The sequence below is a fragment of the Oncorhynchus keta genome, unplaced genomic scaffold (genome assembly GCF_023373465.1).
Source record: "Oncorhynchus keta strain PuntledgeMale-10-30-2019 unplaced genomic scaffold, Oket_V2 Un_scaffold_16992_pilon_pilon, whole genome shotgun sequence".
Taxonomy (NCBI): domain Eukaryota; kingdom Metazoa; phylum Chordata; class Actinopteri; order Salmoniformes; family Salmonidae; genus Oncorhynchus; species Oncorhynchus keta.
The window spans coordinates 75341-98136 of record NW_026290815.1 but is presented as its reverse complement, the minus strand read 5'-3'; the positions used below and the strand labels follow the sequence as shown (position 1 = coordinate 98136).

Here is a 22796-nt window from a genome sequence, read left to right as displayed (position 1 = left end):
ACAGATTTTCTTTACCTTGTCAGCTTAGGGATTCGATCTAGCAACCTTTCAGTTACTGGCCCAATGCTGTAATCACTAAGCTACCCCCCTAAACCTTTATTGAACTGACTAAAAAATATGAATCCCTTATGTATAAATAAAGAGAGGTTTTGTTATATAAAACTTCAGAATAGTGCAATTCTGTGATGAACAAATACGATCAGACACAGCAGCAAGATAACATTTGGTCACAACAAAAAGTCATGTTTTTTCCTCAATAAATAAAAGTCTAATTATTATTGTCAGGCTTGATGAGTTGGCGTACCCCAGAATAGTGCCTGGGTAGTCACCTCTTCTGGATCTGTCTCTTCATAATCTGATCTAGGATCAGGTCTCCTGCTTCACGTCAAATAGTTGCCACAGCCAACCACCGGACAGCTGTGGACGGAGAAAAGGAATATGCTAATGAATCTAATGTTTTAACTGCAACAGTTGTTTAAGTGGAAAACAAGGTTTCAACAGTGGGTAACAGAGAGACGACATCACATCCTGATTGACAAGGTGAGATTAACAGCAGGGTAGGACAGAGAGACGACATCACATCCTGATTGACAAGGTGCTATAACAGCAGGGTAGGACAGAGAGACGACATCACATCCTGATTGACAAGGTGCTATAACAGCAGGGTAGGACAGAGAGACGACATCACATCCTGATTGACAAGGTGAGAAAACAGCAGGGTAGGACAGAGAGACGACATCACATCCTGATTGACAAGGTGCTATAACAGCAGGGTAGGACAGAGACGACATCACATCCTGATTGACAAGGTGCTATAATAGTTTTAGGACAAGAGTCACATCACATCCTGATTGACAAGCTAGGGGTAGGACAGAGAGACGACATCACATCCTGATTGACAAGGTGCTATAACAGCAGGGTAGGACAGAGAGACGACATCACATCCTGATTGACAAGGTGAGAGGGTAAACAGCAAGGTTTAGGACAGAGAGACGACATCACATCCTGATTGACAAGGTGCTATAACAGCAGGGTAGGACAGAGAGACGACATCACATCCTGATTGACAAGGTTTTAACAAGGGTAGGACAGAGAGACGACATCACATCCTGATTGACAAGGTTTTATAACAGCAGGGTAGGACAGAGAGACGACATCACATCCTGATTGACAAGGTGAGATAACAGCAGGGTAGGACAGAGAGACGACATCACATCCTGATTGACAAGGTGCTATAACAGCAGGGTAGGACAGAGAGAGACGACATCACATCCTGATTGACAAGGTGCTATAACAGCAGGGTAGGACAGAGAGACGACATCACATCCTGATTGACAAGGTGCTATAACAGCAGGGTAGGACAGAGAGACGACATCACATCCTGATTGACAAGGTGCTATAACAACAGGGTAGGACAGAGAATAAGTAGCGACATCACATCCTGATTGACAAGGTGCTATAACAGCAGGGTAGGACAGAGAGACGACATCACATCCTGATTGACAAGGTGCTATAGCAACAAGGACAGAGAGACGACATCACATCCTGAACAAGGTGCTATAACAGCAGGGTAGGACAGAGAGACGACATCACATCCTGATTGACAAGGTGCTATAACAGCAGGGTAGGACAGAGAGACGACATCACATCCTGATTGACAAGGTGCTATAACAACAGGGTAGGACAGAGAGACGACATCACATCCTGATTGACAAGGTGCTAAACAGCAGGGTAGGACAGAGATGCATCACATCCTGATTGACAAGGTGCTAAAACAGCAGGGTAGGACAGAGAGACGACATCACATCCTGATTGACAAGGTGCTATAGCAACAGGGTAGGACAGAGAGACGACATCACATCCTGATTGACAAGGTGCTATAACAGCAGGGTGACAGAAAACATCACATCCTGATTGACAAGGTGGCAGGGTAGGACAGAGAGACGACATCACATCCTGATTGACAAGGTGCTATAACAGCAGGGTAGGACAGAGAGACGACATCACATCCTGATTGACAAGGTGCTATAACAGCAGGGTAGGACAGAGAGACGACATCACATCCTGATTGACAAGGTGCTATAACAACAGGGTAGGACAGAGAGACGACATCACATCCTGATTGACAAGGTGCTATAACAGCAGGGTAGGACAGAGAGACGACATCACATCCTGATTGACAAGGTGCTATAACAGCAGGGTAGGACAGAGAGACGACATCACATCCTGATTGACAAGGTGCTATAACAGCAGGGTAGGACAGAGAGACGACATCACATCCTGATTGACAAGGTGCTATAACAGCAGGGTAGGACAGAGACGCATCACATCCTGATTGACAAAAGGCTAGGACAGAGAGACGACATCACATCCTGATTGACAAGGTGCTATAACAGCAGGGTAGGACAGAGAGACGACATCACATCCTGATTGACAAGGTGCTATAACAGCAGGGTAGGACAGAGAGACGACATCACATCCTGATTGACAAGGTGCTATAACAGCAGGGGTAGGACAGAGAGACGACATCACATCCTGATTGACAAGGTGCTATAACAGCAGGGGAGAGGACAGAGAGACGACATCACATCCTGATTGACAAGGTGCTATAACAGCAGGGTAGGACAGAGAGACGACATCACATCCTGATTGACAAGGTGCTATAACAGCAGGGTAGGACAGAGAGACGACATCACATCCTGATTGACAAGGTGCTATAACAGGGGTAGGACAGAGAGACGACATCACATCCTGATTGACAAGGTGCTATAACAGCAGGGTAGGACAGAGAGACGACATCACATCCTGATTGACAAGGTGCTATAACAGCAGGGTAGGACAGAGAGACGACATCACATCCTGATTGACAAGGTGCTATAACAGCAGGGGTAGGACAGAGAGACGACATCACATCCTGATTGACAAGGTGCTATAGCAACAGGGTAGGACAGAGAGACGACATCACATCCTGATTGACAAGGTGCTATAACAGCAGGGTAGGACAGAGAGACGACATCACATCCTGATTGACAAGGTGCTATAACAGCAGGGTAGGACAGAGAGACGACATCACATCCTGATTGACAAGGTGCTATAACAGCAGGGTAGGACAGAGAGACGACATCACATCCTGATAAGACAAGATCCTAACAGTAACAGGCAGACTCAAGACAACAGAGTGTAAATGAATCGACTAAACCAGCCAATAGGAGCGTCACGTCTCACCGTAACTTCTTCTTCTGGTTTTGCCTGGCCTTGATCATCCCCATAATGGCGTCCCGGTCGTAGTGGTGGTTACACTTCTTGTTCTTCATTGGGTTCACCATCTCCACCTGCAGGGGCCACACAACAACATGGACACAACCAGACTGTAAGGCTTTATTGTCCTGTTGCCGGGCAGATTAGTTTACAGTGGGGGAAGACATACCATCAGGAGGAGTAGAGACCAACCTGAGTGAGGGGACAGGTTAGATACTGACAGGAGGAGTAGAGACCAACCTGAGTCAGGGGACAGGTTAGATACTGACAGGAGGAGTAGAGACCAACCTGAGGGGACAGGTTAGAGGAGTACCAACCTGAGGGGACAGGAGGAGGAGTAGAGACCAACCTGAGGGGACAGGTTAGATACTGACAGGAGGAGTAGAGACCAACCTGAGGGGACAGGTTAGATACTGACAGGAGGAGTAGAGACCAACCTGAGGGGACAGGTTAGATACTGACAGGAGGAGAGAGACCAACCTGAGTCAGGGGACAGGTTAGATACTGACAGGAGGAGAGACCAACCTGAGGGGACAGGTTAGATACCAACCTGAGGGGGACAGGTTAGATACTGACAGGAGGAGAGAGACCAACCTGACAGTCAGGGGACAGGTTAGATACTGACAGGAGGGGACAGGTTAGAGACCAACCTGAGGGGACAGGTTAGATACTGACAGGAGGAGAGAGACCAACCTGAGTCAGGGGACAGGTTAGATACTGACAGGAGGAGAGAGACCAACCTGAGGGGGGACAGGTTAGATACTGACAGGAGGAGAGAGACCAACCTGAGGGGACAGGTTAGATACCTGGAGTGACAGGTTAGATACTGACAGGAGAGAGACCAACCTGAGGGGGACAGGTTAGATACTGACAGGAGGAGAGAGACCAACCTGAGTGAGGGACAGGTTAGATACTGACAGGAGGAGAGAGACCAACCTGAGTCAGGGACAGGTTAGATACTGACAGGAGGAGAGAGACCAACCTGAGGGGGACAGGTTAGATACTGACAGGAGGAGAGAGACCAACCTGAGTCAGGGGACAGGTTAGATACTGACAGGAGGAGAGAGACCAACCTGAGTGATGGGACAGGTTAGATACTGACAGGAGGAGAGAGACCAACCTGAGTCAGGGGACAGGTTAGATACTGACAGGAGGAGAGAGACCAACCTGAGTCAACAGGTTAGATACTGACAGGAGGAGAGAGACCAACCTGAGGGGGACAGGTTAGATACTGACAGGAGGAGAGAGACCAACCTGAGGGGACAGGTTAGATACTGACAGGAGGAGTAGAGACCAACCTGAGTCCTGGTTAGATACTGACAGGGGAGAGAGACAGGTTTAGATACTGACAGGAGGAGTAGAGACCAACCTGAGGGGACAGGTTAGATACTGACAGGAGGAGTAGAGACCAACCTGAGGGGACAGGTTAGATACTGACAGGAGGAGAGAGACCAACCTGAGGGGACAGGTTAGATACTGACAGGAGGAGAGAGACCAACCTGAGTCAGGGGACAGGTTAGATACTGACAGGAGGAGTAGAGACCAACCTGAGTCAGGGGACAGGTTAGATACTGACAGGAGGAGAGAGACCAACCTGAGGGGACAGGTTAGATACTGACAGGAGGAGTAGAGACCAACCTGAGTCAGGGGACAGGTTAGATACTGACAGGAGGAGAGAGACCAACCTGAGTCAGGGACAGGTTAGATACTGACAGGAGGAGAGAGACCAACCTGAGGGGACAGGTTAGATACTGACAGGAGGAGAGAGACCAACCTGAGGGGACAGGTTAGATACTGACAGGAGGAGAGAGACCAACCTGAGTCAGGGGACAGGTGAGATACTGACAGGAGGAGAGAGACCAACCTGAGGGGACAGGTTAGATACTGACAGGAGGAGTAGAGACCAACCTGAGGGGACAGGTTAGATACTGACAGGAGGAGTAGAGACCAACCTGAGGGGACAGGTTAGATACTGACAGGAGGAGAGACCAAGAGACCAACCTGAGGGGACAGGTTAGATACTGACAGGAGGAGAGAGACCAGGTTAGATACCTGAGTCAGGGGACAGGTTAGATACTGACAGGAGGAGAGAGACCAACCTGAGGGGGACAGGTTAGATACTGACAGGAGGAGAGAGACCAACCTGAGGGGACAGGTTAGATACTGACAGGAGGAGAGAGACCAACCTGAGGGGACAGGTTAGATACTGACAGGAGGAGAGAGACCAACCTGAGTCAGGGACAGGTTAGATACTGACAGGAGGAGAGAGACCAACCTGAGTCAGGGACAGGTTAGATACTGACAGGAGGAGAGAGACCAACCTGAGTCAGGGGACAGGCTAGATACTGACAGGAGGAGAGAGACCAACCTGAGGGGACAGGTTAGATACTGACAGGAGGAGAGAGACCAACCTGAGGGGACAGGTTAGATACTGACAGGAGGAGAGAGACCAACCTGAGGGGACAGGTTAGATACTGACAGGAGGAGTAGAGACCAACCTGAGTCAGGGGACAGGTTAGATACTGACAGGAGGAGTAGAGACCAACCTGAGGGGACAGGTTAGATACTGACAGGAGGAGAGAGACCAACCTGAGGGGACAGGTTAGATACTGACAGGAGGAGAGAGACCAACCTGAGAGGGGACAGGTTAGATACAAGGAGGAGAGAGACCAACCTGAGTCAGGGACAGGTTAGATACTGACAGGAGGAGACCAACCTGAGTCAGGGGAGGTTAGATACTGACAGGAGGAGAGACCAACCTGAGGGGACAGGTTAGATACTGACAGGAGAGACCAACCTGAGTCAGAGACCAACCTGAGTCAGGGGACAGGTTAGATACTGACAGGAGGAGAGAGACCAACCTGAGGGGACAGGTTAGATACTGACAGGAGGAGAGAGACCAACCTGAGTCAGGGGACAGGTTAGATACTGACAGGAGGAGTAGAGACCAACCTGAGGGGGGACAGGTTAGATACTGACAGGAGGAGAGAGACCAACCTGAGGGGACAGGTTAGATACTGACAGGAGGAGAGAGACCAACCTGAGGGGACAGGTTAGATACTGACAGGAGGAGAGAGACCAACCTGAGGGGACAGGTTAGATACTGACAGGAGGAGAGAGACCAACCTGAGGGGACAGGTTAGATACTGACAGGAGGAGAGAGACCAACCTGAGGGGACAGGTTAGATACTGACAGGAGGAGAGAGACCAACCTGAGTCAGGGGACAGGTTAGATACTGACAGGAGGAGTAGAGACCAACCTGAGGGGACAGGTTAGATACTGACAGGAGGAGAGAGACCAACCTGAGTCAGGGGACAGGTTAGATACTGACAGGAGGAGAGAGACCAACCTGAGTGAGGGACAGGTTAGATACTGACAGGAGGAGAGAGACCAACCTGAGGGGACAGGTTAGATACTGACAGGAGGAGAGAGACCAACCTGAGGGGACAGGTTAGATACTGACAGGAGGAGAGAGACCAACCTGAGGGGACAGGTTAGATACTGACAGGAGGAGAGAGACCAACCTGAGGGGACAGGTTAGATACTGACAGGAGGAGTAGAGACCAACCTGAGTCAGGGGACAGGTTAGATACTGACAGGAGGAGAGAGACCAACCTGAGGGGACAGGTTAGATACTGACAGGAGGAGAGAGACCAACCTGAGGGGACAGGTTAGATACTGACAGGAGGAGAGAGACCAACCTGAGGGGACAGGTTAGATACTGACAGGAGGAGAGAGACCAACCTGAGTCAGGGGACAGGTTAGATACTGACAGGAGGAGAGAGACCAACCTGAGGGGACAGGTTAGATACTGACAGGAGGAGGTTAGATACTGAGAGACCAACCTGAGGGGACAGGTTAGATACTGACAGGAGGAGAGAGACCAACCTGAGGGGACAGGTTAGATACTGACAGGAGGAGAGAGACCAGGAGGGGACAGGTTAGATACTGACAGGAGGAGAGAGACCAACCTGAGTCAGGGGACAGGTGAAGTTAACCTCACTCTGCGTCACAGCAACGTCCTCATCCATCTCCTCCTCCATATTCTCTGCTGCCTCAGGGTTCACTGATGGAGACAGAACATACACACAAGACAGGTTAACCAGTCACCATGTGGGACATGCTTGCTAGTCTACATACAACTAGTGTGTGTGTGTGTGTGTGTGTGTGTGTGTGTGTGTGTGTGTGTGTGTGTGTGTGCGCGCGCCTCACCTGTTTTGAGTGCGTTTCTGACGTTCTCCTTAAAGCTGACCAGCTTGACGTGGTTCTGCAGCTCTCCCTCAGACAGACTGCCGTGTGGTCTCAGTGAACATCAGACAGGTGCTTCACCAGGGCAGACTGCTCTCAGTCTGAACATGGGTGCCTATGGGGGCTCCTGGTTCCTCACCTGGGGAACAGGAGGCAGGTGCTCATCAGACAGGTGCTCTGGGGGCAGACAGGTGCTCTACAGACAGGTGGGGGGGGGGCAGACAGGTGCTCTATGGGGGCAGACAGGTGCTCTGGGGGCAGACAGGTGCTTGCTGGGGGGGAGGTGCTCAGTGCAGACATGTGCTGGGGACAGACAGGTGCTCTGGGGGGGCAGACAGGTGCTCTATGGGGGGCAGACAGGTGCTCTAGGGGGCAGACAGGTGCTCTATGGGGGGCAGACAGGTGCTCTATGGGGGGCAGACAGGTGCTCAGGTGGTGGGGGGTGCTCAGACAGGTGCTGGGGGCAGACAGGTGCTCTAGTGCTCTATGGGGGGGGGACAGACAGGTGCTCTATGGGGGCAGACAGGTGCTCTAGGGGGGCAGACAGGTGCTCTATGGGGGCAGACAGACAGGTGCTCTAGGGGGCAGACAGGTGCTCTATGGGGGCAGACAGGTGCTCTATGGGGGGCAGACAGGTGCTCTAACACCGTAGGCTTTGCAATGGAAAATAAAAACAAAAAATTTCATGGGGGCAGACAGGTGCTCAGGGGGGCAGACAGGTGCTCCTCAGGTGCTCTATTCGGGGCAAACAGGTGCTTTGCAATGGAAAATAAAAACAAAAATTTCATATTGGGGGCAGACAGGTGCCCTCCCCGTTTCAGGGGATCAGACAGGTCCCTCCCCGGGGGGCAGACAGATCAGTTAGTCCCTCCCCGTTTCAGGGATCAGCTAGTCCCTCCCCGTTTCAGGGGGCAGGTGCTTCAGGCGCAGTTAGGGGGTTTCAGACGATCAGTTAGTCCCTCCCCCGTTTCAGACATCAGTTAGTCCCTCCCCGTTTCAGGGATCAGTTAGTCCCTCCCGCTTCAGACGACAGTTAGTCCCTCCCTGTTTCAGGGATCAGACAGGTCCCTCCCCGGGGGGCGACAGGTGCCCTCTTTCAGGGTTTCAGGTCCTCCCCGGGGCAGACAGGTCAGTTAGGGGGTTTCAGACAGGTCACAGACGGTCAGTTAGTCCCTCCCCAGGTTCTAGGGGGCATCAGGGTCCTCCCCGGCAGACAGGCGCTCAGGGGGCAGACAGGTCCCTCCCCGGGGGGCAGACAGTCCCTCCCCGGGGCAGACGATCAGTTAGTCCCTCCCCGGGCAGAGTTAGGCGCTCTTTCAGGGGGAGGGGAGACAGGTGCCCTCTAGTCAGACAGGTCCTCTTTCAGGGCAGACAGGCGTCCCTCCCCGTTTCAGACCGGTTAGTCCCTCCCGTTTCAGGCAGAGTTAGTCCCTCCCGTTTCAGACGATCAGTTGGTTTCAGACAGGTAGCCCTCCCTGTTTCAGACGGTCAGTTAGTCCCTCCCGTTTCAGACGAGTTAGGTCCCCTGCTTCAGGGGATCAGTTAGCCCTCCCTCCCGTTAGTCCCTCCCGTTTCAGACAAAAAATGTCATCAGTTAGTCCCTCCCGTTTCAGACGGGTTAGTCCCTCCCCGTTTCAGACGATCAGTTAGTCCCTCCCGTTTCAGACGTTCAGTTAGTCCCTCCCTGTTTCAGACGGGTTAGTCCCTCCCTGTTTCAGACGATCAGTTAGTCCCTCCAGTTTCAGACGATCAGTTAGTCCCTCCAGTTTCAGACGATCAGTTAGTCCCTCCCTGTTTCAGACGATCAGTTAGTCCCTCCAGTTTCAGACGATCAGTTAGTCCCTCCAGTTTCAGACGATCAGTTAGTCCCTCCCCCGTTTCAGACGATCAGTTAGTCCCTCCCGTTTCAGACGATCAGTTAGTCCCTCCCGTTTCAGACGATCAGTTAGTCCCTCCCGTTCCAGACGATCAGTTAGTCCCTCCCCGTTTCAGACGATCAGTTAGTCCCTCCCGTTTCAGACGATCAGTTAGTCCCTCCCGTTTCAGACGATCAGTTAGTCCCTCCCGTTTCAGATGATCAGTTAGTCCCTCCCTGTTTCAGACGATCAGTTAGTCCCTCCCTGTTTCAGACGGTTAGTCCCCTCCCTGTTTCAGACGATCAGTTAGTCCCTCCCTGTTTCAGACGATCAGTTAGTCCCTCCCTGTTTCAGACGATCAGTTAGTCCCTCCCTGTTTCAGACGATCAGTTAGTCCCTCCCTGTTTCAGACGATCAGTTAGTCCCTCCCTGTTTCAGACGATCAGTTAGTCCCTCCCTGTTTCAGACGATCAGTTAGTCCCTCCCTGTTTCAGACGATCAGTTAGTCCCTCCCTGTTTCAGACGATCAGTTAGTCCCTCCCTGTTTCAGACGATCAGTTAGTCCCTCCCTGTTTCAGACCGCTTCGATAAGTTTGGTGCCAAAGGAATACGACCTGGGTGTTATAGAGCCCCACTGTGGAGGTGGTGTCATAATACCCATAACACCTAGCGGGTCAAAACAGGGAAAAGGTTCCAATCTTTCTCTCACCATACATTTTTCCCCCCTATAGGGGATTTTAGAAAGAGTTAAAATAAGGGCTGCGTTTGGTGTAGTTTACCCCAGTGTGACGTTTTAATTACCATGTAAATCTCTCCAGGACAAGGTGACTTTTATCAATATATCTCCAGGACAAGGTGACTTTTATCAATATATCTCCAGGACAAGGTGACTTTTATCAATATATCTCCAGGACAAGGTGACTTTTATCAATATATCTCCAGGACAAGGTGACTTTTATCAATATATCTCTAGGACAAGGTGACTTTTATCAATATATCTCCAGGACAAGGTGACTTTTATCAATATATCTCTAGGACAAGGTGACTTTTATCAATATATCTCTAGGACAAGGTGACTTTTATCAATATATCTCTAGGACAAGGTGACTTTTATCAATATATCTCTAGGACAAGGTGACTTTTATCAATATATCTCTAGGACAAGGTGACTTTTATCAATATATCTCCAGGACAAGGTGACTTTTATCAATATATCTCTAGGACAAGGTGACTTTTATCAATATATCTCCAGGACAAGGTGACTTTTATCAATATATCTCCAGGACAAGGTGACTTTTATCAATATATCTCTAGGACAAGGTGACTTTTATCAATATATCTCCAGGACAAGGTGACTTTTATCAATATATCTCCAGGACAAGGTGACTTTTATCAATATATCTCTAGGACAAGGTGACTTTTATCAATATATCTCTAGGACAATGGTGACTTTTATCAATATATCTCTAGGACAAGGTGACTTTTATCAATATATCTCCAGGACAAGGTGACTTTTATCAATATATCTCTAGGACAAGGTGACTTTTATCAATATATCTCTAGGACAAGGTGACTTTTATCAATATATCTCTAGGACAAGGTGACTTTTATCAATATATCTCTATGACAAGGTGACTTTTATCAATATATCTCTAGGACAAGGTGACTTTTATCAATATATCTCCAGGACAAGGTGACTTTTATCAATATATCTCTAGGACAAGGTGACTTTTATCAATATATCTCTAGGACAAGGTGACTTTTATCAATATATCTCCAGGACAAGGTGACTTATCAATATATCTCTAGGACAAGGTGACTTTTATCAATATATCTCTAGGACAAGGTGACTTTTATCAATATATCTCTCTATAGATCATCTATTGTCTGGCTTAGTTTAATAACACCATTACATGACGAGGTAAATAGATCATCTATTGTCTGGTTTAGTTTAATAACATGACTAGGTAAATAGATCATCTATTGTCTGGTTTAGTTTAATAACATGACTAGATAAATAGATCATCTATTGTCTGGTTTAGTTTAATAACATGACTAGGTAAATAGATCATCTATTGTCTGGTTTAGTTTAATAACACCATTACATGACGAGGTAAATAGATCATCTATTGTCTGGTTTAGTTTAATAACATGACTAGGTAAATAGATCATCTATTGTCTGGTTTAGTTTAATAACATGACTAGATAAATAGATCATCTATTGTCTGGTTTAGTTTAATACCACCATTACATGACTAGTATCACTGGAAAGTGACATTCTGAGTGACGTAGAGGATTGTGATTCCTTATCCAACAGCTACAGTAGGCTACACGCCTCCGTTTGAGGATCCACACTGATCTCCGGAATCCATCCGACAGAAAATGAACTTTGACCCTTGTAGTTCAGTACTTCACCTCTGCAGTGACACAGTTCACCACCTCAACGAAGCAGTTGATCTCCTGGTCCAGTTTGGCACACTCCAGCATCATCACCTCCAGCTTCTTCAGGACTGCATCATTCTCAGTTCCTGTAATAATCATCACATCATACACAATTATTCATATCTCTGTATACTGTTGTTATGGTGACACAAGCTTCCAAATGGTAGACAGCATTCCATATCTCTGTATAGTAGAACATGTGTCTAACTAGCCTGCTGGCTAGTGCTTTTCAGACTGGGCTAGTAGAACATGTGTCCAACTAGCCTGCTGGCTAGAGAGATTTAATATTTTCAAATATCACATGGCACATATTTTTGACCTGGGCTCGTAAAAATGTCAATATACCAAAATCCTCAAGTGACATCCTTGTGTGAACCGCTCCCCTTCCTAGTTACGTCAGTCAGACAGACAGTCAGTCAGACAGTCAGTCAGACAGTCAGTCAGACAGTCAGTCAGTCAGACAGTCAGTCAGTCAGTCAGTCACAGACAGTCACAGACAGACAGTCAGTCAGTCAGACAGATAGACAGACAGACAGTCAGTCAGACAGTCCCATTGACTACATACACACAAAGAGCCTGTCCAGTGAGAAGGATTCGACAAAGATATTACCAGCACAGTCAAGTGTCTCTCTGATAGAGACGTGCCATTAACCTACCTGTGTTTCTGCACCAAGTGTCTCTCTGATAGAGACGTGCCACTAACCTACCTGCTGTTTCTGCCCCAAGTGTCTCTCTGATAGAAACGTGCCATTAATCTACCTGTGTTTCTGCACCAAGTGTCTCTCTGATAGAGACGTGCCACTAACCTACCTGCTGTTTCTGCACCAAGTGTCTCTCTGATAGAGACGTGCCACTAACCTACCTGCTGTGTCTCTCTGATAGAGATGTGCCACTAACCTACCTGCTGTGTCTCTCTGATAGAGACGTGCCACTAACCTACCTGCTGTGTCTCTCTGATAGAGATGTGCCACTAACCTACCTGCTGTGTCTCTCTGATAGAGACGTGCCACTAACCTACCTGCTGTGTCTCTCTGATAGAGACGTGCCACTAACCTACCTGCTGTTTCTCTCTGATAGAGACGTGCCACTAACCTACCTGCTGTTTCTCTCTGATAGAGACGTGCCACTAACCTACCTGCTGTTTCTCTCTGATAGAGACGTGCCACTAACCTACCTGCTGTTTCTCTCTGATAGAGACGTGCCACTAACCTACCTGCTGTGTCTCTCTGATAGAGACGTGCCACTAACCTACCTGCTGTGTCTCTCTGATAGAGACGTGCCACTAACCTACCTGCTGTTTCTGCCCCAAGTGTCTCTCTGATAGAGACGTGCCACTAACCTACCTGCTGTTTCTGCCCCAAGTGTCTCTCTGATAGAGACGTGCCACTAACCTACCTGCTGTTTCTGCCACGTCCAGAGCAACGTCGGTCACAATGTCCATCCCCGTTCCAATATCTGTCTGACATGTTTTCAGACTAGACAGTGTGGAGTGGACTGCACTCAAGGACATGTTGAAATCTAAAACATGAAAGTATCTGAAACAAGAGATGTTAAGTCGTTAGAATATTAGGTCCCTTTGTGTTTTGGTTAATTGTGTTTGTCACATGACATTGTTTAAAAAAATAAAAATATTTTAAAAGATTTTGAATCAAACGGTCCTACTTTCTTTTTCATGTCAGATGGTCCAGAAACATCCTCAGACAACTGCTCTCATTTTTGTTCTAATTCAAATTTATAGAAAAGGCTTCAAATTAAAAAAGGTTACATTCCAGGACATGTGACACGATTAACCAAAACACAGGGTCCTGGTTATAATGAATTAACCAAAACACAGGGTCCTGGTTATAATGAATTAACCAAAACACAGGGTCCTGGTTATAATGAATCAACATGATTAGTCAAAACACAGGGACCTGGTTATAATGAATCAACATGATTAACCAAAACACAGGGACCTGGTTATAATGAATGAACCAAAACACAGGGTCCTAGTTATAATGAATCAACATGATTAGCCAAAACACAGGGTCCTAGTTATTATGAATGAACCAAAACACAGGGACCTGGTTATAATGAATCAACCAAAACACAGGGACCTGGTTATAATGAATTAACCAAAACACAGGGTCCTGGTTATAATGAATCAACACGATTAACCAAAACACAGGGTCCTAGTTATAATGAATCAACATGATTAACCAAAACACAGGGACCTGGTTATAATGAATCAACATGATTAACCAAAACACAGGGTCCTAGTTATAATGAATCAACACAATTAACCAAAACACAGGGACCTGGTTATAATGAATCAACACAATTAACCAAAACACAGGAACCTGGTTATAATGAATCAATCAAAACACAGGGACCTGGTTATAATGAATCAACACCATTAACCAAAACACAGGGTCCTAGATATAATGAATCAACCAAAACACAGGGTCCTAGTTATAATGAATCAACCAAAACACAGGGACCTGGTTATAATGAATCAATCAAAACACAGGGACCTGGTTATAATGAATCAACACCATTAACCAAAACACAGGGTCCTAGTTATTATGAATCAACCAAAACACAGGGACCTGGTTATAATGAATCAATCAAAACACAGGGTCCTAGTTATAATGAATCAACACGATTAACCAAAACACAGGGTCCTAGTTATAATGAATCAACATGATTAGCCAAAACACAGGGTCCTAGTTATAATGAATCAACATGATTAACCAAAACACAGGGTCCTAGTTATAATGAATCAACCAAAACACAGGGTCCTGGTTATAATGAATCAACCAAAACACAGGGTCCTAGTTATAATGAATCAACATGATTAACCAAAACACAGGGTCCTAGTTATAATGAATCAACACGATTAACCAAAACACAGGGTCCTAGTTATAATGAATCAACACGATTAACCAAAACACAGGGACCTGGTTATAATGAATCAACACGATTAACCAAAACACAGGGTCCTAGTTATAATGAATCAACATGATTAACCAAAACACAGGGACCTGGTTATAATGAATCAACACGATTAACCAAAACACAGGAACCTGGTTATAATGAATCAATCAAAACACAGGGACCTGGTTATAATGAATCAACACCATTAACCAAAACACAGGGTCCTAGTTATAATGAATCAACCAAAACACAGGGTCCTAGTTATAATGAATCAACCAAAACACAGGGACCTGGTTATAATGAATCAATCAAAACACAGGGACCTGGTTATAATGAATCAACACCATTAACCAAAACACAGGGTCCTAGTTATTATGAATCAACCAAAACACAGAGACCTGGTTATAATGAATCAATCAAAACACAGGGTCCTAGTTATAATGAATCAACACGATTAACCAAAACACAGGGTCCTAGTTATAATGAATCAACATGAATAGCCAAAACACAGGGTCCTAGTTATAATGAATCAACACGATTAACCAAAACACAGGGACCTGGTTATAATGAATCAACACAATTAACCAAAACACAGGGTCCTAGATATAATGAATCAACATGATTAACCAAAACACAAGGTCCTGGTTATAATGAATGAACCAAAACACAGGGTCCTGGTAATAATGAATTAACCAAAACACAGGGTCCTGGTTATAATGAATTAACCAAAACACAGGGTCCTGGTTATAATGAATCAACACGATTAGCCAAAACACAGGGTCCTAGTTATTATGAATCAAACAAAACACAGGGACCTGGTTATAATGAATGAACCAAAACACAGGGTCCTAGTTATAATGAATCAACCAAAACACAGGGTCTTGGTTATAATGAACTAACCAAAACACAGGGACTTGGTTATAATGAACTAACCAAAACACAGGGTCTTGGTTATAATGAATTAACCAAAACACAGGGACTTGGTTATAATGAATTAACCAAAACACAGGGTCTTGGTTATAATGAATTAACCAAAACACAGGGACCTGGTTATAATGAATCAATCAAAACACAGGGACCTGGTTATAATGAATCAACACCATTAACCAAAACACAGGGTCCTAGTTATTATGAATCAACCAAAACACAGGGACCTGGTTATAATGAATCAATCAAAACACAGGGTCCTAGTTATAATGAATCAACACGATTAACCAAAACACAGGGTCCTGGTTATAATGAATCAACACGATTAGCCAAAACACAGGGTCCTAGTTATAATGAATCAACATGATTAACCAAAACACAGGGTCCTAGTTATAATGAATCAACCAAAACACAGGGACCTGGTTATAATGAATCAACCAAAACACAGGGTCCTAGTTATAATGAATCAACATGATTAACCAAAACACAGGGTCCTAGTTATAATGAATCAACACGATTAACCAAAACACAGGGTCCTAGTTATAATGAATCAACACGATTAACCAAAACACAGGGACCTGGTTATAATGAATCAACACGATTAACCAAAACACAGGGTCCTAGTTATAATGAATCAACATGATTAACCAAAACACAGGGACCTGGTTATAATGAATCAACACGATTAACCAAAACACAGGAACCTGGTTATAATGAATCAATCAAAACACAGGGACCTGGTTATAATGAATCAACACCATTAACCAAAACACAGGGTCCTAGTTATAATGAATCAACCAAAACACAGGGTCCTAGTTATAATGAATCAACCAAAACACAGGGTCCTAGTTATAATGAATCAACCAAAACACAGGGACCTGGTTATAATGAATCAATCAAAACACAGGGACCTGGTTATAATGAATCAACACCATTAACCAAAACACAGGGTCCTAGTTATAATGAATCAACATGAATAGCCAAAACACAGGGTCCTAGTTATAATGAATCAACACGATTAACCAAAACACAGGGACCTGGTTATAATGAATCAACACAATTAACCAAAACACAGGGTCCTAGATATAATGAATCAACATGATTAACCAAAACACAAGGTCCTGGTTATAATGAATGAACCAAAACACAGAGTCCTAGTTATAATGAATCAACATGATTAACCAAAACACAGGGTCCTGGTTATAATGAATTAACCAAAACACAGGGTCCTGGTAATAATGAATTAACCAAAACACAGGGTCCTGGTTATAATGAATTAACCAAAACACAGGGTCCTGGTTATAATGAATCAACACGATTAGCCAAAACACAGGGTCCTAGTTATTATGAATCAAACAAAACACAGGGACCTGGTTATAATGAATGAACCAAAACACAGGGTCCTAGTTATAATGAATCAACCAAAACACAGGGTCTTGGTTATAATGAACTAACCAAAACACAGGGACTTGGTTATAATGAACTAACCAAAACACAGGGTCTTGGTTATAATGAATTAACCAAAACACAGGGACTTGGTTATAATGAATTAACCAAAACACAGGGACTTGGTTATAATGAATTAACCAAAACACAGGGTCTTGGTTATAATGAATTAACCAAAACACAGGGACCTGGTTATAATGAATCAACATGATTAACCAAAACACAAGGTCCTGGTTATAATGAATGAACCAAAACACAGAGTCCTAGTTATAATGAATCAACATGATTAACCAAAACACAGGGTCCTGGTAATAATGAATTAACCAAAACACAGGGTCCTGGTAATAATGAATTAACCAAAACACAGGGTCCTGGTTATAATGAATTAACCAAAACACAGGGTCCTGGTTATAATGAATCAACACGATTAGCCAAAAACATAGGGTCCTAGTTATTATGAATCAAACAAAACACAGGGACCTGGTTATAATGAATGAACCAAAACACAGGGTCCTAGTTATAATGAATGAACCAAAACACAGGGTCCTAGTTATAATGAATCAACCAAAACACAGGGTCTTGGTTATAATGAATTAACCAAAACACAGGGTCTTGGTTATAATGAATTAACCAAAACACAGGGTCTTGGTTATAATGAATTAACCAAAACACAGGGACCTGGTTATAATGAATCAACATGATTAACCAAAACACAGGGTCCTGGTTATAATGAATTAACCAAAACACAGGGTCCTGGTTATAATGAATTAACCAAAACACAGGGTCCTGGTTATAATGAATTAACCAAAACACAGGGTCCTGGTTATAATGAATCAACATGATTAGCCAAAACACAGGGTCCTAGTTATTATGAATCAAACAAAACACAGGGACCTGGTTATAATGAATGAACCAAAACACAGGGTCCTGGTTATAATGAATCAACCAAAACACAGGGACCTGGTTATAATGAATTAACCAAAACACAGGGTCCTGGTTATAATGAATCAACATGATTAACCAAAACACAGGGTCCTAGTTATAATGAATCAACATGATTAACCAAAACACAGGGTCCTAGTTAATGAATCAACATGATTAACCAAAACACAGGGTCCTAGTTAATGAATCAACATGATTAACCAAAACACAGGGTCCTAGTTATAATGAATCAACACGATTAACCAAAACACAGGGTCCTGGTTATAATGAATCAACACAATTAACCAAAACACAGGAACCTGGTTATAATGAATCAATCAAAACACAGGGACCTGGTTATAATGAATCAACACCATTAACCAAAACACAGGGTCCTAGTTATAATGAATCAACCAAAACACAGGGTCCTAGTTATAATGAATCAACCAAAACACAGGGACCTGGTTATAATGAATCAATCAAAACACAGGGACCTGGTTATAATGAATCAACACCATTAACCAAAACACAGGGTCCTAGTTATTATGAATCAACCAAAACACAGAGACCTGGTTATAATGAATCAATCAAAACACAGGGTCCTAGTTATAATGAATCAACACGATTAACCAAAACACAGGGTCCTAGTTATAATGAATCAACATGAATAGCCAAAACACAGGGTCCTAGTTATAATGAATCAACACGATTAACCAAAACACAGGGACCTGGTTATAATGAATAAACACAATTAACCAAAACACAGGGTCCTAGATATAATGAATCAACATGATTAACAAAACACAAGGTCCTGGTTATAATGAATGAACCAAAACACAGAGTCCTAGTTATAATGAATCAACATGATTAACCAAAACACAGGGTCCTGGTTATAATGAATTAACCAAAACACAGGGTCCTGGTAATAATGAATTAACCAAAACACAGGGTCCTGGTTATAATGAATTAACCAAAACACAGGGTCCTGGTTATAATGAATCAACACGATTAGCCAAAACACAGGGTCCTAGTTATTATGAATCAAACAAAACACAGGGACCTGGTTATAATGAATGAACCAAAACACAGGGTCCTAGTTATAATGAATCAACCAAAACACAGGGTCTTGGTTATAATGAACTAACCAAAACACAGGGACTTGGTTATAATGAACTAACCAAAACACAGGGTCTTGGTTATAATGAATTAACCAAAACACAGGGACTTGGTTATAATGAATTAACCAAAACACAGGGTCTTGGTTATAATGAATTAACCAAAACACAGGGACCTGGTTATAATGAATCAATCAAAACACAGGGACCTGGTTATAATGAATCAACACCATTAACCAAAACACAGGGTCCTAGTTATTATGAATCAACCAAAACACAGGGACCTGGTTATAATGAATCAATCAAAACACAGGGTCCTAGTTATAATGAATCAACACGATTAACCAAAACACAGGGACCTGGTTATAATGAATCAACACGATTAACCAAAACACAGGGTCCTAGTTATAATGAATCAACATGATTAACCAAAACACAGGGTCCTAGTTATAATGAATCAACCAAAACACAGGGTCCTGGTTATAATGAATCAACATGATTAACCAAAACACAGGGTCCTAGTTATAATGAATCAACATGATTAACCAAAACACAGGGTCCTAGTTATAATGAATCAACACGATTAACCAAAACACAGGGTCCTAGTTATAATGAATCAACACGATTAACCAAAACACAGGGACCTGGTTATAATGAATCAACACGATTAACCAAAACACAGGGTCCTAGTTATAATGAATCAACACGATTAACCAAAACACAGGGTCCTGGTTATAATGAATCAACACAATTAACCAAAACACAGGAACCTGGTTATAATGAATCAATCAAAACACAGGGACCTGGTTATAATGAATCAACACCATTAACCAAAACACAGGGTCCTAGTTATAATGAATCAACCAAAACACAGGGTCCTAGTTATAATGAATCAACCAAAACACAGGGTCCTAGTTATAATGAATCAACCAAAACACAGGGACCTGGTTATAATGAATCAATCAAAACACAGGGACCTGGTTATAATGAATCAACACCATTAACCAAAACACAGGGTCCTAGTTATAATGAATCAACATGAATAGCCAAAACACAGGGTCCTAGTTATAATGAATCAACACGATTAACCAAAACACAGGGACCTGGTTATAATGAATAAACACAATTAACCAAAACACAGGGTCCTAGATATAATGAATCAACATGATTAACCAAAACACAAGGTCCTGGTTATAATGAATGAACCAAAACACAGAGTCCTAGTTATAATGAATCAACATGATTAACCAAAACACAGGGTCCTGGTTATAATGAATTAACCAAAACACAGGGTCCTGGTAATAATGAATTAACCAAAACACAGGGTCCTGGTTATAATGAATTAACCAAAACACAGGGTCCTGGTTATAATGAATCAACACGATTAGCCAAAACACAGGGTCCTAGTTATTATGAATCAAACAAAACACAGGGACCTGGTTATAATGAATGAACCAAAACACAGGGTCCTAGTTATAATGAATCAACCAAAACACAGGGTCTTGGTTATAATGAACTAACCAAAACACAGGGACTTGGTTATAATGAACTAACCAAAACACAGGGTCTTGGTTATAATGAATTAACCAAAACACAGGGACTTGGTTATAATGAATTAACCAAAACACAGGGTCTTGGTTATAATGAATTAACCAAAACACAGGGACCTGGTTATAATGAATCAACATGATTAACCAAAACACAAGGTCCTGGTTATAATGAATGAACCAAAACACAGAGTCCTAGTTATAATGAATCAACATGATTAACCAAAACACAGGGTCCTGGTAATAATGAATTAACCAAAACACAGGGTCCTGGTAATAATGAATTAACCAAAACACAGGGTCCTGGTTATAATGAATTAACCAAAACACAGGGTCCTGGTTATAATGAATCAACACGATTAGCCAAAAACATAGGGTCCTAGTTATTATGAATCAAACAAAACACAGGGACCTGGTTATAATGAATGAACCAAAACACAGGGTCCTAGTTATAATGAATGAACCAAAACACAGGGTCCTAGTTATAATGAATCAACCAAAACACAGGGTCTTGGTTATAATGAATTAACCAAAACACAGGGTCTTGGTTATAATGAATTAACCAAAACACAGGGTCCTGGTTATAATGAATTAACCAAAACACAGGGTCCTGGTTATAATGAATTAACCAAAACACAGGGTCCTGGTTATAATGAATTAACCAAAACACAGGGTCCTGGTTATAATGAATTAACCAAAACACAGGGTCCTGGTTATAATGAATTAACCAAAACACAGGGTCCTAGTTATTATGAATCAACACGATTAGTCAAAACACAGGGTCCTAGATATAATGAATCAAAATGATTAACCAAAACACAGGGACCTGGTTATAATGAATCAACATGATTAACCAAAACACAGGGTCCTAGTTATAATGAATCAACCAAAACACAGGGTCTTGGTTATAATGAATTAACCAAAACACAGGGACTTGGTTATAATGAATTAACCAAAACACAGGGTCTTGGTTATAATGAATTAACCAAAACACAGGGTCCTGGTTATAATGAATCAACACGATTAGCCAAAACACAGGGTCCTAGTTATTATGAATCAAACAAAACACAGGGACCTGGTTATAATGAATGAACCAAAACACAGGGTCCTAGTTATAATGAATCAACCAAAACACAGGGTCTTGGTTATAATGAATTAACCAAAACACAGGGACTTGGTTATAATGAATTAACCAAAACACAGGGTCTTGGTTATAATGAATTAACCAAAACACAGGGTCTTGGTTATAATGAATTAACCAAAACACAGGGTCCTGGTTATAATGAATCAACATGATTAACCAAAACACAGGGTCCTAGTTATTATGAATCAACATGATTAACCAAAACACAGGGACCTGGTTATAGTGAATCAACATGATTAACCAAAACACAGGGACCTGGTTATAATGAATTAACCAAAACACAGGGTCCTGGTTATAATGAATCAAGCCACCCTCGGCATATTGGAGCAGATGCCAGGATGTCCAACCCTAACCCCTGGAGAACTGGTGTGCAGGTTTTTGTTCCAGCCTTGCTCAAAACACACCTGATTCAGTTGCTCACCGAGACCTTGTGTAGTTGACTTAACGTTAGAGCAAGGTTGGAATAATAACCTGCATACGGTCACAAAACAAGTTATCTGTAGCTACCTTCAGGTTGAATCCACGTATCACCAACAAGTGCACTGACTGGCTTTGTTGATACCTGGCCAGCCGGTTAACGTTACGCTATAATCACTAACTATGGGCGGCGAAGCAAGCATGCCAATAAATAGCTCGCTAACCTCACGACTTTCCTCGCTGGGATGGTTTTTACAGGTTGTAGACGTGTTCTTTAATGTGTTGGTGTCAAAATAAGAGAAACATTGGAGAAAAAAAACTTTAGCTGCATAAAATGACCGGGGAAAGTTTGTTCTCGTTTCCGGTTCCTCTTGAGGTGGTCTTCTTCTTCTTCTTCGATGGGGTTTAACGGCGGTTTGCATCCAATGTTAGGGGTGCATTATCGCCACCAGCTGGACGGGGTATTGAATAAGATAATAACAACATTATTGATAACTATTAATAATAAGAATACAATTTCGGGAAAGAGGGAAAACGATATCATAAAAAAATTAAATA

At 43.5% G+C, this 22796-nt stretch overlaps 2 long non-coding RNA genes and 1 pseudogene across 20 annotated transcripts; 2 read left to right on the top strand and 1 right to left on the bottom strand.

Moving 5' to 3' along the window:
* Positions 1-325: 325 nt before the first annotated feature.
* Positions 326-22613, bottom strand: LOC127927658 (E3 SUMO-protein ligase NSE2-like; annotated as a pseudogene).
* On the top strand, positions 4268-5649 carry LOC127927660 (uncharacterized). 2 transcript variants are annotated; one of them, XR_008128330.1, is made up of 3 exons: positions 4268-4347; positions 4865-4912; positions 5596-5649. It is a non-coding gene; the product is annotated as an uncharacterized LOC127927660 (long non-coding RNA). The 2 variants fall into 2 exon arrangements; XR_008128331.1 differs by lacking the exon at positions 4865-4912 and adding an exon at positions 4774-4821.
* LOC127927659 (uncharacterized) lies at positions 9909-11314 on the top strand. 18 transcript variants are annotated; one of them, XR_008128326.1, is made up of 4 exons: positions 9909-10218; positions 10312-10776; positions 10840-10963; positions 11026-11148. It is a non-coding gene; the product is annotated as an uncharacterized LOC127927659 (long non-coding RNA). The 18 variants fall into 18 exon arrangements; XR_008128323.1 differs by having other exon boundaries at positions 9909-10342; positions 10374-10776; XR_008128328.1 differs by having other exon boundaries at positions 9909-10559; positions 10591-10776.
* Positions 22614-22796: the final 183 nt, after the last annotated feature.